Source organism: Euprymna scolopes, chromosome 33 (assembly GCF_053919585.1).
Source record: "Euprymna scolopes isolate OS-2025 chromosome 33, ASM5391958v1, whole genome shotgun sequence".
In the NCBI taxonomy this organism is placed as follows: domain Eukaryota; kingdom Metazoa; phylum Mollusca; class Cephalopoda; order Sepiida; family Sepiolidae; genus Euprymna; species Euprymna scolopes.
In genome coordinates, this window is record NC_136514.1 from 80,814,910 (window position 1) to 80,834,084 (window position 19,175).

At 31.0% G+C, this 19,175-nt stretch overlaps 1 protein-coding gene across 50 annotated transcripts in view; it reads left to right on the forward strand.

Moving 5' to 3' along the window:
• Positions 1-19,175, forward strand: part of LOC145258325 (centaurin-gamma-1A-like) — a 511,784-nt gene that overhangs the window by 358,801 nt on the left and 133,808 nt on the right. The window lies entirely within an intron of this gene.

Below are 19,175 nucleotides of genomic sequence, written 5' to 3' on the forward strand. Positions count from 1 at the left end.
TTTTTTTAACACACACAGGCACACACACACATTTATCTATCTCTCTCTCTCTCTCTCTCTCTCTCTCTCTAATATATATATATATATGTTATCAAAGAGTAAATCTTTAACAAAGCAAAACTTGTCAAGATAAAAGCTCAACATTATTAAGATGAGCAAACGATAAAATTAAAATGAAAGATAAGGAATAAAATTTATAACTTTATATCATCAACATCATCATCAACAAAGAAACGTTCAAGAGAAAATGAAAAAAAAAACTTTAGCTCATGGCATTTTGAAGGTAAATGTTTCTCATCAGAAGAGAAAGGTCAGAATTATACAAAATACAAATAAAGGAATTTATGACAGATAGGAAATGAGAATGAAGGAATGACATAAAATGGTAAATAATTAAAAGGTACATCATATAAACATAAATAGGAGGGGTAGTATAAGTAGGTAATAGTAAAAAATATTTTTTTTTTTTTTTTTTTTTTTTTTTTTAACAGTAAAAAAAGGTAAAATAATATATTTGTTTACATTCAAAATAGGCGACCTTTCTTAGGAAAACTAATTCCTTGATCTCCTTGGTAGGAGATGCTAATATAGAATATTTAATTATCGCTAAAAAATAAACAACAAAAACAAAATCAACATATATACATCTATTAGAATTTTCAGAATGTGAAAGATGATGTAATTATTTGCACAGTCAAGCAACGTTGCAGTTTACAAGAGCTATGAAAGCCAACTAACCGGAAGTCCAAGACTTGAGTTTCGTTCTCATTTGAGCTCATCAGTTAAACACATCCGAATTTGAGATTCAAAACTTGAACCTCTTGTATGCAAGACAAGTACTCTGACACTTGAGTAACCATGCCACACGCAAGAAAGTCTAATAACCAACACAGATCAAACAAACCGCAGCGGAATCCGACGATGGAAGATACCTGTTTCGAATCCCGAGTTTGGATGTGTTCAACTGATGAGCTCAAATGAGGGCGAAACTCAGGTCTTGAGCTTCCAGTTTGTTGGCTCTTGTGAGCTGCGACGTTGCTTGATTGTGGAAATAATTATATATAGCTTCAAAAGTTTTTTTTTTTTATTTTATAATAGTCGTTTTTTTAAACAAAATGATTTTTTTTTTTAATTTTAAGTATTCAAACTAATGGTAAAAGAATAAATTTACAAAAACATTGTTAATGTCTATCTGATGACATATTTAAGAGGATTTCATCTGCATATGCACTGTATAGATTAAGAAACTAAAAGTATTTTATTAAAAAAAATACTAAAATTAAATAAAAAGGGAGTACTAACTAAATTTATCACGTGCATAAGCTGACTTACCGTTAGAAAATTGATTATTATAAAAGGGAATTTAAATATATCAGAGTGAAAAGAACCCCCCACCCCTTAACTTCAATTGTTGAATTTAAAAATGGGGATCGTCAGCTGTCTACCATGAGATGATTTCAGTGATTTAAAAACAAAACAACTGTTAAATTCATGACTCCCTAGTGGAAAATAGCACTTCTTCAATGACTAAAATGTAGATGCAATCCAGTTACTCTTTTACTAATAAATAAATAAATATATATATATATATATATATATATATATATTTATATATATATAATGATATTAAAAGGATAAAATATGAAGTTAAAATGAAATAGGAAGAAACAATATGCTTGATAATTCGTCTGTTCAGTGGGTTTTATTCAAATGACTATTTTCAAATGAGAAGTATATCCCTTCAGCCTCCAGCCAGCGTCAGACACCCAGGACAGAAATATGGGTCATACTACTACTTTTTGTAGCTATTTGATTTGCAAATTAGTTGTAAACTGTTTCTAGTTGTGGGATATTATAGTTCAGTTTCAAGACAATGTTAGTTCATCAGGATAGAGCACGCACTGTTTCGAGGCCAACCTCTCAACAGTTTTTTTATATGTACCAGCCTCTGGTGTGAGACTAACACTATTTGAATTGCAAATAAACAAACTGTCCAAATCAATAAAAAATGAAGCCAAATTAAATTAGATATAGTCTACATTTTGACCCCTTACATCTAGCATCTATGTTCTAAAATATATATGTGTGTGTGTGTGCAATGAATTGTTATCAATATAAGTCTGGAGATCCTGAGGACAATTGGATTTTCTTTTCATAATTTTTTAATTACTGTCTCGATTTGGAACAATTTTCCGGGTCTCTGATGGTAATTCATGAATTATGGATCTAAGAGATCTTTTATTGATCATCTCAAGTAATTTCATTATTCACCATCATCTTTTATATATATATATATATATATATATATATAGTTTTAACAAAATCAAGGAATAGATTGATAGCAACAGATAGGGTATTTCATTGTTAGTTACAAGTGTTTCAAGACTATTCAGGCAAATTCAAACATTGTCGTTTGAAAATTTTCACAAGAACAGCCCTTTGTCAGACTTATTGAATAAAAAACACTTTAACAATGAACAGTATGGAGTCCATTTTCCTTATATGGAAAAACATGGGGAAATATTTTTCCGACATCTCATCTTTCCAAAGTTTTTTTAAAAATTTATTTATATATATATATATATATATATATATATATATATAGGAAATTTATTACTGTGAGTCCTCTTTTACTAATAAATAATGCTCTGACTACACATTGAGCACTCTAGTCCGGTTTTTTCACCACTGGTAAATAAAAAAATATATATATATATATATGTATATAAATCTTTATATATATATTATTTTGACTTTTGGTTCACATTCGTGTTTGCATAAACTTGCTATTAAATAAATGTTTGTATTCTATAGAGGTGGGGACTGAGGACAGAAAATTCCCAACCTGTAGAATAAATAACTATTTAATAATATTATTTTACTGTCAAAAACATTGGTGGAACTAAATTCTATTTATAGATAGATACAAGAAAATCTTTCGCTTATTTTTTATGAAGTCTTATAATAATAAGATCGATAATATTATCAAGATATCATGTTTTCGTATATCCGCATTTTCTATTAAGTCTTTACATATACATATGTACATCTAGAACAATATGTAGGTATAGACAGGGAATAAGCAAAGTAAAATTTATAGAACGAGAAAAAATTATACGCAGAGTTATGCTTTATTTAGAGTTGATATTATGTTTCAGTTCTAAAACTTTATCAAGAATAACATTTATTGAAAAGAGTCTGATAAAATATTAAAAAAATGGAAGTGGTTATTGCGGGCAGACACCTTTCAGACATTTTTTTATATCTTTATCCACTCTGTTAAATAAACGCTATTCTTGACAGTTTCATAACTGAATCACTGTATTGAATCTGTAAAAACATGGCTTTGTTTTATATTATTTCTTGTTCTATATAGTTCGTTTTTTATTTATTTACTAGCGAGGGGTACCCGGCGTTTCCCCGGGTGTTTGGAAACTCCGGGGGTGGGTTAAAAAAAATGTTTTGGTAGGTAAGTATGAGGATCGAACCAAAACCGTTGAGGCAAAGTTGTAAATTAAAGTGTCAAAAAAAAAAAAAACTTGTGACGTTAACCATTGCCTCACAGCGAGATGCTAACGGAAACACGTTTGAATTTATTTAATTACTTGGATTTGGCAGGTGCCCATTTTAATGACTTAATGAGGTCAAGTTTGACTGCGGGACGGTATTTCATTTACTGCGGGAACGCTTCCCAAGATGTTATAGGAAAAAGACTAACCCACATGCGGCAAGTGACAAATGTTGAATATTTATCTTCCCAAAGTCGAGCAAATTAAATAGACAGGCGAGCTTGGTTGTTAACTCTGAGATATTAACGATTTATGTGATATAAAAAGTTTTAAAAAGTTGTTAGGCGACCGCTTCTTTGAAAAAAGCCTTTTGTAGACATACAGAAAAAGCGAACACACATACAAACATACATGTTCACTTTTATATTTATAGATGTTGGATATTTATGTTTTTAAACAAACCTTCACCTGTACATATGTGTAAACAAAAAGGGATTCCCGCTTAAATACAAAATACAATGTATCTACTTTTAAACATTCTGATGAATAATACATATATAATCATTTCTAATTTCTCTGGAGGCATCTGAGTAGAATGGGACGTTCATTTCTTTCTCCGACGAATCATCAACCGCCTTCATCTAATATAGTTTTTCTTTCATATCCTATCTTTAGCAGTGTTTTTTTTTTTTTTTCATTTTTTTCCCCCCTTCCTTGCCACCACTAACAAATTAACCCCTTTTTTCTTTTTCTGCATAGACTTACTCTCATTCTTCTCATTTTAATTATTGATTTATTCATATTTATCAATTAATATCTCATTCTGGACGGTTTAGAATTGGAACATTCTATTTTCTTTGAAGATCCTTGTGTAGATATTAATTTTCTCGTTTCTTTAATATCAGGTTTTTTTTTTTTTTATTGTATATTCAGGTTGTATGGGTTTCATTCCATATCAGATTAAAAATCTTTTTTCTTCATCCTGTTTTTTGAAGCTTAGGATGCTGCAAGTTTCCCAAACTCTAGGGCTGGTCAACAGCAGACAATGTCTCATGCCTTTTATTAATGTTGTTCCGTCCGAAGTGGTAGGTGAGATAACCAAATGCTTTATGTTGAACTTGGGAATCTGTGCGGAATTTCAAATGGAGCCCTTTATTTAATCCACAAGTATAGCATGCTCTTGTTCTGTCAGTCATGACCAGGTAGAAATTAGTGTCAGGATGATTAATTGGAATTGGGAATCGTAAAAATCAGGACATTTCGAGATATTCGAATCAGAACAATTGATACCTATTTTTTCCAATGCCAGAAACGATTCTTTTAATTGTTTATTTTTTTGTTTGAAACTTAATTTTCTATGTCTAATAATAATGGAAACATGATAAATCTTTATTGATTTAAAAATACAAATAAAATTAAAACCTATAGATCAGCCAATAAGTGTATGTTTACGTTTTCAGAAATATATATGTATATATTACATGTTTTTTTTACAGTAATCGGAAATATACATATACATATATTACATGTTTTTTTACAGTAATCTGAAATATATATATGTATATATTACATGTTTTTTACAGTAATCTGAAAACTAATTCAACTAAACAACTCTATAGTTAAATATTTAGATTTTATAAAAATTGGAATCGGTAATTGTATCGAAATCAGAAATTTAACGCAGAATTGGTAATCGTATTGGAATCAGGAAAAATATTGGAATCGTCCCATCACTGGTAGAAATCTTAAATAATTTGCAATTGCATTCTTAGTATTACCCACGCTGAGAATTGAACCTTCAACCTTCAGAAAAGTCACTCACAATTAAATTTTAATTTATATTTTACTTGTTATGCCAAGATTCCCCGAGTTTGACAGGATACACCTGAAGAAGGTCAGAGGTTGCGTCGTCCAAAACGTGAAAATAACACGTTGAGAACAATAGTCCAAATGATGTAAGCAATTACAATTTTGACGTCTTCAAGCTGTCAACAAATTCTCGTCATAAACTGCACTTGATGTAATCAAACGTGGCCCGTACCATTAATCAATGTTTATACTCTGATAGTGTTCCTCACATTTTGGCTGACTATCATTTAGTCTCACTATTATCCTTGAGTGACTCTTAGTCTTCATAAGTGGTGACCCAATAGTAAGAAATAAGAACTGTTTGTATTTCATAATGTTTTCCCATCATCTGTTATGAATTGACTGCACATTATTCATTCAAATTCACATGAAGTCGATGACTAAAAAAAGGAAGACGTAAAAAGAAAACGTAGACAGTTCTGGATTGACATAATCAAACTTCCGAGACTATGCAGTCATGGTGAATGCTCTTCAAATATTTTTTCCAAAATTATGGAGAGAACCAGTTTTTATTTTTTAACAATGCTTTTTTGTATAAAATTTCATAATTGCTTTTCTTTATGCTAGCTGTAAATAAAGATGCAACTTCATATATCCAGATATTGTACCTACACTGCCCAAGAAGCAGGTATATACTTGTATGCATGTGTGTGTGTGTATATATATATATAACAGATTAGGTGGGCTGACCATTTAACAAGGATAGATGATGAGAGACTACCCAAGCATCTGTTTTACGGTGAAATTACACAAGGAAAGTGTCCACAGCATAAACCGAAGAAAACGTTTCAAGGACAACATTAAGTTTAATCTGAAATTTCTCAATATTGATATGTTCAGCTGGGAGAGTGTTGCCGCCAGTGATCATTAAAAGTGGTGCTTCATGGTTTACCACTGCTGTGGTAGTATTGAGAAAGAACAACACGACTATGCAAAATATGATATCCAGAAAGAAAAACCTTCAGTTCTGCCAGAAACTTTGGAGTCGAGCCATGTTTGTGATGTATGCAGTGAGATAACTTTACGTAAAGCCGATTTAGCTAGCCATGGGTGATCACATAAAAATCAGTCTGGGAAAAATCTGAAGAATCCGATATCTTATTTGCTTAATGGTCTTCAAATCAAGTGGTGGTGGTGGGGGAGGGGACTAAAGTGGCATGTGAATGTTCACAGTGAAGCAGTACCAGTTGGTGTCCCTCCACCTCAACATGAGTGTGATCTTTGCAACAAACTGTAAAAGGAAGGCTGGTCTGAAGAGTCACCTTCATTCCTACAGAAGATAGAAACTGCTCTCTATCATATCTCCACTTGTATATATGTATTTAAAAAAGAAATGAACAAAATATAAATAATGTAAACAAAGAAGAATAGTAAAGAAGAAATGCAAAGATGGTCTTCTTCTGTCAAGTTACAATATATATATATATATATATATATATATATATTAATACAAATGTAGAGAAAATTAGGTTTCAGGTTGATAAAAATCATACATGGACATATGGCCTAATAGGTTAAAGCATTGGTTAACTATCAGGTCTATTTATCTTCTGGTGATTAAAGGTTCAATTCTTACTACAGGTAAAAATCTGAAAATAACAAGCAAGATAAAAATATCCATATCATTTGTAAATATTCAAGCAAAAGAAACGATATTCTTAGGAAGTATTAGCATCATTTTTTGCACTGTAACATCCTATGTTTCAACAAAATCGAAAATGTATTATGGAAATTATATCATTTTGCTTTCTTACAGATAAGCCACATATTAGTTTGAATAATCCAAATAGCATGAATTATCAATCCTCCTCTAAAAAAAAAAAACAATAAGGAAAGAATATAAGGATAGTTGTTCAAATAAACTAAGTATTAAAAATTATTAATCTCTATCTCAAAAAATTTTGAAACCTTGCTCAAAAAATAGAACTTTGAACATGCGCAGAAAAAATTTCGTTATGGCGTTCTGGAGAGTATACTCTTATCCCCCTACCTTAATCTTCTGCTGTAGACATTTGAATTTGATCAAACTGATTGTATTCATTTTTAAAGACAATTTTGCTATCTTGGCATTAATGATTTTCGTGTCTCATCAGTTCTCGTGAATTCTCAGCTTTCCGTCACTTTCATTCGGATCTATTATTGTTTTCTGGTCAACTGATCCATTCCTAAATGCATGTTCATCCTCGATCGTCCTCGTCCTAACTTGATTGTTACCCGTTTATCTTTATCAAAGCTCACAAGTATGTTCATTCTGTCATCCCCACCAACCCTGAAAAAAAATTACGACAATCAAAACTTGAAAGTTTCTACACTCCTCGAAGGTATTATTATTTCACAGATTTTGTCAGTTTTTCTCTATTTTTCTTTTTTCTGTGATTTTAGGAAATTAATAGAAAACAATCTGTTGTCATTTGATATTTTTGTTATATTTTCAATAACAAAACGGTTTTCATATGTGTGTGTGTTTATTCAATTATGTTTCACCTTTTATTTATACCAATCCTTTAATTTATGAAGTTAGATGTAACTACAGAGTATACAACAGATAAATGACAAAAGTCTATATTCCAAATTTCAAGATGTTAACCATTTTACCATTTATTTTCTTAAGTACGTTGACATGCACAATTCTTGACAACACCTGTTTCCTAGCGCAAAATCTTTCATGTAATTATGTCAGTCAATGAATTTATTTTGCTCTTAACTCATTAGAAGAAAAAGCACTTATCAATTTTAAAAGAAAATAAAGAAAAAGTTTTGTGTTGTAAAGAATTAGGCACATCAACTTATTCAAAAGGATTATATGGTAAGATGGTCAACATCTTCAAGTTTGGAATATAGACTTTTGTCATTTATTTGTTATATAAAATAATGTCACGTGTTTAGATATGTCCCACTACAGAAGTTTACAGTCGTGTTTTTTTTATTTTATTTTTTTTTATTTTTATGCAACTTGCGCCTTTCATTGTCAGTTTTGTCTAGTGGTTGCTTTACAATAAGTTTCTTTTTGTGCAGGGAAGAAATTTGCTGAGAGTTTTCATAAAGGTTTTATTTTTGGAAAGAATCAATTCAGGAGAGTGAGACTAACATTCTGTTATCTAATTATTTAATCATTTAATAAACTTAATTTAACTGAAATGAGTGACCAACAAGCATTGCGATAACATTTTGCACTTGGATCATCAATGTTTTTTACATTATTGAGACTATAAGAGACTTGTATGATTGGCATCCTCTGTTATATGGCTACCACAGATAGACTGGTTTGAAAACCTATATTTTCTCTCAACTCAACAATATGATGTCATTCGTTATCGGCTTTCTCAATGCTGTTTAGCTTCAACCTTACATGTCTGCTATCCTTGATTCGACCTTGGGAATAATTCCATATTACAGATTTAGGTTATCGTCATGTACTCAGTGTGATCCTTATCAAAATTCTCCCTAGCTGCCTTAATGGCTGTTGACGTAGGGTCCCTAATCGTATGCAACATTTTCGAGGACACCCCCTCCTCATCCAACTTTTTCATTTTCAATTATGCATTTCCACCCCATTTTGTTAAGAAGATGAATTTTCAATTTTAACTCCTAACCCTTTCTCAAATTTAAGTTTTGATTGCTTTTGCGTGGTTTCTTATGGAGGTTGAAAGATCTCTGAAAATATGTCTGTTCTGTACAGTAATCAAAACCCAAGAGGTTGACTAGTTTTTCAACTCCCATTTGAAGGTGAGCCTTAAAGTAGAAGACAATTTTGTTGTTTTGGGGGAAAACACCTGGCTTCATCTTTCTACTATTTTTGCATATTTTTTTTTTATATAGTTGGTTTTATGAAGTTTTTTGTTGGATGACAAAAAAATTATGTTCATACAAATAAACTATTAGCCAAATCTATAGCTGCGTAGTTGTGGCCTCAGTAAAGCCTCCCAAAGATAAGTGCAGGGTTCTTTTCCATTTGTGACATTGCACTGCAGTTACTCTGATATTATCCAAATGTTGATAGAGCAGCCACTCTTAGCACTACCTAAGAGTTAGGGCTCCTGTACTGCCAGTTGGAAACAACTCAGGCAAGTTGTCAAACCTTTACCCTCAACCTGTTGGAACAAGAGCAGCCAAGACAAGTCGGGTACTTTATCTCAACTTCCTGTTTTCGTATGTCACTTCCTTTGATACATAAACTTAATTTCGATGCAGAAATTTCATTCCTGCATCATCTGATTTCGAATATTTCTGTGTAATCTAACCCACGTCCCTCATACAATTTTGTTGCACTCTGTTGCCATAATTGTTTCTTTCCTAATCAGGTTGAACTTTTTTCTTTTAACTTTGTGTCATTCATATTTAAACATTTTTTTAACCGATACAAATACAAGAAAGTTTCCATGAACAAAATCTCGTCTCCCCATGTGTGTTATTTTCGATGATTTTATTTATTGTTGGCGCTTGAATCACCTTTTTATTGAACCCATATATTTATATATATATTTATATATTTAGGCAGATCGCACTAATAGTGAGATGAAAACCCTCAATTCATACTAAATATAGAAAAATAGCTTTCTAATTATACTGGTTATATTTTTGCAATTGATGTAAACTAACTTGCATATTGTTTTGCAAAAGGACATTTCAGTAATTAGCTATTCATTTTTATTTTCTTATTCAGTGGTTTTCTTTTAAATATAATGATTCGTTCGGTTTAAGGATATTTTTTTATATTGTGGATAAGTGATAAGTTTTTTTGTTTGAAAAGAATGTTTCCGTTTCTTTATAATCAGTTTATTTCTGTAAGTTTTTACATTGTTCTTTGATTTTTGCAACGATGCCCGGACACAAGTCATGCTAGTTGTAAATATAATTATGTTTGTTTGTTCGTATGACTATTTTGTATGATTGTATCTTTCTCTATATTCATAACACGCATTTCTAACATGCTCAAGCAGAGCTCTATTTTCTTTTCTTTTTATACTGAAATTAACCTAACATTCCTTTCTTTATCTGAATTCAGTTGTTTCATACCGAACCTTTTCAAATGCTCCAATTCTTGAACACTTTCTTATCTATCTTTTATTTTGCAAGACATTTTGTCCCAATATTCTAGAAATCTTTCTAAAAATACTTCTGGAGGATGTGTTGTTTTTTTTCTTTGATTTTTACATCAATGCTCTGACACAAGACTACTACCATTAGTTTTAAATATTATCTTTTTTTTTTTTTTAACATTCAAAATCCTTTGAGATGAGGCTTCATAATTTGTGCATTCATTCTTTTTGCATCCTGGTTAATCACCTGAAGAAGGCCAGAGGATGAGTTGGCCGAAACTTGGTGAAACAACAACTATGAAGATGAGGATAACAGTCTGCAAAAAGGATGAATGCACTTAATTGTGTTTGTTTGTTCATATGATTTTGTTGTTTAAGCATACCTTTTTCTCTTTCCATAGCGTGTGTTCAAGCAGGGCTTTCTGTTTTTAGTCGACTTTCATTTCCTCTTCTGAATCTAATCATTTTATAGCAAACCTTTTCGAATCGTCCATTTCTTGAACGCGTATCTGCCTTCCACTATGCAAAACATTTTGTCCCAATATTCCAGAGAGTCTTCGAAAAATATTTCCTCCCTTCTCTCTCTATCTCTTCCTTTCCTTCTAATTCTTTCTAACTAATTAAAATTGAAAACAGTAGGGAAATAAAAATGCCGTAACTAGATCCATCGGCATCTTGTATATCCTCAAATGGTAAAAATTGGTAGGTACAAAAAAAAAACATTTTGATGTTGTATGCCCCTCCCCCTCCCCTTTTCTTTTTTTCTCATTTTTCATTTTAGCACGAAAAATCTTGTCCTTTTTTTTTTTTTTTTTCTTTCAATTCCGCATGCGTTGTACTTCTCATGATTACCGATGTCCTTTAGATGATTTCTTCACATTTCAGACGTTTCAATTAGTTTGTAAAAATGGTTATCACCATATCTGTATGATTTTTATTATTAGTTGCATTTACGATAGATTCCAGTTATTCAAAATTGTGACTCGTGTACTGTTTAAAATTTTTATTTTTTGCTAACATAGCCATCCCTCCACTATTTTATTTTTCTTCAAAACAATCTTTGTTGTTGGTTGGGAGTTTGATTAAAAAAACAAATCTGACTTTAAAAAAGAAAAGAAAACTTCTCTGACTTCTGCAAAAATTGAGGTGGGGAGTCTGATATTAGAAAACTCCTATAAACCCTGCCCTGTTAAAAAAAAAAAAAAAAATTATGCTAGTCTAGAATTTCCCCTTACACCAAAAATAAAGAAAAATTTGTTTTATGCATATGCTGGTTACAGAAAGAAAATATCTTATTCCAAAAATCAATGAGTGATCAACTAGTTTTATTTTTAGATACGGAAAGCAAATTTTATAGCTAACTAAAAAATAACTGTCTCATGATACCATTTTGAAAAGTCTTAAAAAAGAGGGGGAGGTAACTCAACAATAATTCAAACTTGTGAGATTTATGTTGTAATTCCTATGAATTCCCATTAATTATTTAAAAATGATTTTTTTAATAAAACTACAACTACTGGATCAATTTATATGATTTTTGAAGTACAAGATTTTCTCTATTACGGGTACGTACAGCATACATTTTTATATATATATATATATATATATATATATATATATATATATATATATATAAATATATAGGGAGGAATTCTGGACGAGCACCAAAAAATCTTACACCTCCAATTGCTGAAATATTTGCAGATATATTGATTCTAGCTCCACACTTCAAAGGTGGAAGTTGACATTAATTATTTTAACTTTTTGAAAAAACAGATTTGTACCCAAGATTCCCCAATTTTCAATCATGACTCCCCGCTTCTAAATCTCAGCCCTCACAGCAAATTTAACTCTTTCTTATTTGAATGTTTTCACATAAACATTTTTGCATCTCACTTCTGTTGTCAGTTTTCTTTCTTTTTACTAAACTCATTAAATTTTAATATTTTTTTTATCCATTTTAATTATTTCATTTTTTTATAAACACTTTTTTATATATTTCCGTCATTCTTTTCATTTTTTTTTTTTTTTTTTGCAGTTCATTATATCACCCCTTTTCCCCACTTTCTGTCCTTTTTTTAAAATTTTTTTAACATTTTTTCAATTTGCTTTTTAACTTGTTGTATCCGCATGTTCATACTTCTATTTTTTTCCTCACAAATTTTAACTTTTTTTTATTTGCTTTCGTTTTTTTTTTTTTTTTGCTTTATTTTTTTTAATTTAAATTTTTTTGGAAAAAAAAAAAAAACTTGCATTTTTTTCTTTTAAATGTTTTTAATTCCAAAAGTTTTCCATCCAAATTTTTTGAATTTGTAAATTTTTTTTTTTTTTAATCCAAATCTTAGTTTAAAATATTTTTTTGCTGCTGCATAATTATATCAATTTTGCATTGCTACCAGTAGAACAGCAGCAGCAACAAACATCACCTCCTCATCGTCCCAATCATCCAAAAGATCAATGCTTTGATCTTGAAATGTTTACGTCTCAAACCTCTCCAAAATAGGTGCATGAAGTTCTAAGATGTGTCGGATCACTTAATACGTAGGGGTGACGGGTCCTTGTAGCTGTTCATCCACACTTTGTCACTTTATTTTAAACATTTTTTTTATTTAGTTATCATGTAGCTTTGCTAGCTTTTTTTTTTTTTTTTTTTTCCATTTTGCATTTACAGTTCTGCACTTTTGTGTCCATTTGTGAACATTGCAATTCAAAATTTAGTCATCCCAGTGGTTCCCAACCTTTTTCCAACAATGATTGCCCTCCCCCCTCGTTACTTGTTTCAACTTCACTACTTTTTGCGACCAAATGAGACAAAATCCTTAATCCTAAACTGAACAATTTAAAATGTTATGATGAACCAGAAAAGTTTAAAATTTTCTGTTTCAGAATTTTTTGAGATGAGGATTCATTATTTGGACTACTGTTCTCATCTTGAGTGTTATTTTTCAACCAATTTAACCTTCAGCCTCTTCTGCAGGCACATCTTTTCAAACAAGGTCATCTTTAATATCAAACTCTGGAATCTACATAATTTTTTGAACTGAACCCTTTATTTATTCCATGTGGACCTGTGGTGCAATGGTTAAAGATATTAACTAGCAATTAGTTCTTTGTGACAACAATCTTCTAGAAATTAAAGAAATTACTATGAGTGCTAAGAATAACATAAAAATTAAAACTTGTACCCAGTCATGGCTGACAAAATGAGAAGTATCTACCCCTGTGGATTAAATATGAAATATTGAACTTAATCTTTTTATTTAATCCACAAGGGTAGATTGCTCTTATTCTATCAACCTTGATTGTTTAGAAATATTAAATGTTATATAATTTTCATCTATCACATGTTGTAAGTAGTGTTAAGACGATTAATCGGAATCGGAAAAATTGAAACTTTTGGGTGTATCGGAATCAGAAAAAATTGTGCCTTTTATCTGATGCCAAAAATGATTCCTTTAATTATCTGCTGGTAGTAATAATTAAATAGTTAGAGATTTATAAATAACCAGAATCGGTAATTGTATCGGAATTGGGAATTTAGTACAGAATTGGTAATTATATCGGAATCGGGAATTTAGTACAGAATTGGTAATTATATCGGAATCAGGGAAAAATATTGGAATCGTCCCATTACTAGTTGTAAGAAATGAATCTTCAGAAAGTGAAATGGGTTTACTTTCAGCAGCCTAGTAACTCTTGTTTCTCTTATTTTGTCCTTTTGTCCTCACATTCCATGAGCAATGTTTCTGACAAACAGGGAAGAATTGCTGTTTTCTGTGTCAAAATCTATCCATATCATACTTATCATTGGTTGGTTTTTTAACTTTGAAGTGTCATTTTAATTTTTTACATCAAGTGGCTTGGAGTGATCTACATCAAAAATTTTTTTTTTTTTTAAACAGAAGACTGTCATTAAGCTGATTTCCATTTATGAAAGGATGCACCTGAATAAAGTCGGGAGGTTACATCGGCTGAAATGTTATGAAAATAAAAAGTCATGAATAGTGATGTGAATAATTCAAATTACTTTTCAAAATAAAAATCCCAAAGATTTTCAAACTAGAGAAAATGCAAATTTAGCTTTGTTTTAGTGATTAGATACGAACGGTGAAAGGCTGTATGCAACTAACTCAGAGACTTTATATTCTATTTTTAATTTACTTTTTTGCTTTGTAATTCATTGGAACAGTGAGCAAGAAAGGGAAATAACCAAGTTGTGTGATTCAATTTTAATCGATTTCTTTACCCGTTTCTTGCTCTACATTTATACATCCTCTTGATGACGATTGATGTGATTAGATGCTTGTCTTGATGGCTTATGGGGCCCACGGTTGGGAACCTCTGATTTAGATAGTCATTGTTTGCTAATGTCATATTTTTGTTAAAAAGAAAACAAAAAAAAAAAAAGCATTTTTAACTTGTTGCTAAATTTTTCATGTGACTACAAAATATTTTTTATATCCACAACCATAATCGTAAATTAATTTAAACTGTTTTTAACTCATTAATGCTGACATTTTTATTTATTACTCAAAATCTTTTGTAAACCCAATATTTGAGCAAAATTTAAGATTTACTTTATAACAGAGCATATATATAATATGATGTTTCCTATAGCAACTACTTATCAGAAAAAATTTTTGATTAAATAATAAATGAAACTGATTATATCCCTCAGCTCTAGAGTTTCACATTTATGCTGAAAACTTTTTTCCTTTATTAAGCCATAAGTCATAAATCCGTTAGCAATATACAGAGGCTTAATTAACTTAATAAGCTAATTAGTGAATGCATAAAACTTAGGAATATTATGATAGCCAATACAGAATTTCAAAATATGACAGTGATATATGTTCATTCATACAATTCTGAGGCAGCACGTTCAGGATTGCAGAACACAATGCGAAAGGAGATCGCTAGTACATCTGAGCAAACACCAGTGTGATTATGCAGAGGGTCTAATGTGAATGTATACTGGTTTGGTTTGTTCAGCCACAGCACAAGACGGTGTTTAAGCATTGCGGCAGGGAAAGAACCATGAAATAATCTGTATGCAATAGAAGAAACTTTGACATCGGTGTTATCAATATACATCAGAAAATAGTGTGGTATTTGAAAGCCACTACTATCTTTATGACTAACTATAGATATTTCTGAAAAATACAGATGTTGTTGAAATATGGTTTAATTATCCTTTTGGTATTTAAAAAAAAAAAAAAAAAAAAAAAAGACCATGGTGCTAATGTGTTACAAGAAAAGGCAAAAACAGTTGTAAAATAAATAAAATCTCCCGAGCAATGTTAACGTTTTTTAATATTGTCAAGTGGAGAGCTTAGAGGAAAATAGTTTAAAATAGAGCAATATTTTAAGATGATACTAAATATGTACTTTCAAAGATTTCCTTGGCTTAATAGGAAAGCTAGGGCATTAATATTTATAAAAACGTGGGTTGATTATAAGAATCACTTAATAAAGGTTTTGCTTGAATAAAAAATGAAGCTGATTTTACTGAAAACTGATACTGCAGTGTTACCAAACACTACATCAAATTGGTAGACACTTCAATCTTTATGGTTAGTTATAAAAACAGATTTCGCTGAAGTATGATTAATTACCTATGGGCTAATGATGCTAGATATTGTTTTTAAAAACAGACATATATGTTAACTTGATACCCCCATATCTTTTTGTAACTAATATTATATTTGAGCACAAAATTGTTTTCTTATTTAATACACCAAATCCTTTATAACTGCAATATTATATTTGAACCAAATTAATCTAAAAGATTGACTTTATAGAATAGTTAGAGCATTAATATATCCTACAGATAAAAATGTGAGTTTTAAGGATTAATTAACAAAAAAAAATAATAGTTGAATAAATAATAATTGTATCTTTCCACTCTAGACATTTTATGCTGAAAACTGAGACATCAGTGTCACGAATATATATCAGACAGTAGATGTCATATTTGAAAGACACTACAATCTTTATGACTCACTATAGATGTCTCTGAAAAATACAGATGTTGCTGAAATATGGTCATTCTTCTGGTCCTAAAAAGAAAAGAAAGGACCATAGGTGCTAACGAGTTTACCTGCATTTGAATTTGGATTTTTTTTTTTTTTTCTGCTCTCTTTTCATTTCAAATTTTTTTGCCCTTGTAAATTAACCTGCTTCATTTTTTTTTTTTTTTTTTTTGTGACGATCGTCTTTGTGTCGAAACATCAAACGAGCTAAACAGTATATATAAACGAGCAGAAGTATTCGGCTTTATCTGGCTTACATTTAGTATCATAAAGTATCCATAAATAATCCAAGATTGCGGAGTCTGGAGTATAAGGTCTAACTCCTAGCATCCCAGATAACCAGTCAGTCTTCTGTTTCGACTCCCAGATGCAAACTTGCATTCAAGCATTGCCAGTGCTTGACTATTTGCCATCATGTCATGGAAATGTGGCAAAATGTTAAAACTTTAAACCAACACCTGTGCGTGAAATGCTAATCAAAGGAGAACAAGTCTACATGATTGGAAGCAACAACCTTTCTTATTCCTTGAGCTTTCACTACAATTTTTTTACTTTTTCGACTCTATGCTCAGTCACTATCGGGTCATGGATGGTCAGAAACATTTTCCACTTTAAGGACCAACTGCTGACCACATACAGACCATCAGTGATGTTTCACAAAGTTTTGGGAAGGACAAATGGCCGTGAGCTGTCTCCACTTTCCTATATATATATCTACATCGAAAAGTAACTCCCTATTTTAAAATACTTTTGACTTATTTTTTAAATATAATTTCGACAATTAATGAATATAGGAAGAAAGGATAATGCATGGATTTTTATTTAAAATTTTAGTATAGATGCCTTTATTTGCCGCCAGCTTTTCAAGTTTACCAGGAATCACATCAACTGATTTCCGAAGAAACTCTTATTTTTATATAATGGTTTGAATTAAAGGTTTTAATGCAAAAGTCAAATATCATCGTTCAATTGTGTTCTAAACAGAAGTATTTATTTCAAACGCGCTCCTGCTTTATCAAAAAACCTAGGCGCTTCTGCTTGTATGGTCATAAAACTTCTCAAATGCACTTGTGATGTTAGGCTGTATAAGTGTGTTCACTTTGGTCAAAATGGAGCTGTTATTTCTTTAATCAGATTTTTTCAATTTTTGATACTTATCAGGAGGCATCCCAATACAAAACCCGTCCAAGAACATTCACATGAAATTTTTTAAAAAATCGACGCGACCTTTTCGCAGTCCATAAAGAGCAAACTTGTGTGTGCACATACACACACACACACACAAAAAAAAAAAGTGCCTTTTATGTATAAGTAGAAACTTCTCTAAAAATAATTAAAATAGATAATTGCTTACTACATTGACATTTCATTTGTTATTGAAGAATATGATGTTGCATCAGCAAATATTTTCAACCTCCATCGATGAAATGTGTGTACATGCTGTCGGCTGGTTGAGATTAAAAAAATAAATAAATAAAAAGGAAACAAATTTCTATATTCTGTTTCTTTTTATTTTTTCATGGGTTAATTTTACATGTGTGTACAGTCAATGTGTGTACAGTCAATCAGAAAATGAAACAAATTAAACAAAAGAAAATAGTTAACTTCTTCCTATTCACTTGCCTCCCCACGAGGGCAGAGTTAGACACAAGGTTGGTTGTTGATGTGGGGGGGAAAATCCAGCTTCCCAAAAAGGGGCTCTCTGGATAGGAACAAAAATAAAAATTGTCTACCATATAGGATTTCTCCTCTACTGATCAACGATCAAAAAGGTTAAGTGCAATATCAGAACAGATACTATACTGTGATCTTGGCCCGAAGGTCAAGAAGCTAATTTGACTTTTGTTCAAACATGTTCATCAAAAAGTATTGATTTAAAATTTATTTAATACTTTTTGAAGATGTTCGTGTATCGGGAAAAAAAGCCGGTTAATCTCGTTTGTTTTTTCTTTCCCTTGTGTTTAATTTGTTTCCTTCCAGTTTTGTCTTTTATGAAATAATATAAACATAGGAAGAAGCTTATATGGATCGACCAACATTTCGATGTTAATATATCTGTTCAGAGATTCTACTTTTTAGTTCATGTTATCAATGTATTTGAACTTATTTAAATAATATAATATATTAGTCCTCCACAGATAGGCTGTTTTGCTGTATCACAGCTCTTCAATGCAGCAAGAATAGCATTCATCTCAAAGCTAGAAATAAAATCTACAACTATTTAGTTGATAGCAGTTCTATCCCCAAAGCACAGAATCAGGTCTCGTTAATCATATCTCCAATGTCTTTAGATAAACATTAGACATTTTAGAGTGCTCCATCGGGTTAATTTACAAACAAAGAGTTTGCATTACACTAAGTAGCAGATGATATAATTTAACATAAGTGCTTTCCCTAAAAAGAGTTTTTTTTTTTTTTTTTAAATATATATAGTCATTGTTGGCGGCAGAACTGTGATATGAGTATACATTTTGCTCATTCTATGAGGGAAAACAAGTCCTATCTGTGCATGGAAGAAGCAGCTGCAGCTGCCACCATGGATAGTAGGAGGGTTCACAGGTTGTTGTGATTCAGCTTTCCTTTGGGATCTTTTTGTTCTTTTTGTCTTTTATTGTTGTGTTAATCTTGGTCATTTTAAGGGTTAGGGTTAGGATTAGGATTGATTTTTAAAGTGGCGTTTTGATATGCCGTGGGGTCTGGTTCCAACAGCAAGTTTTGAGTAGAGA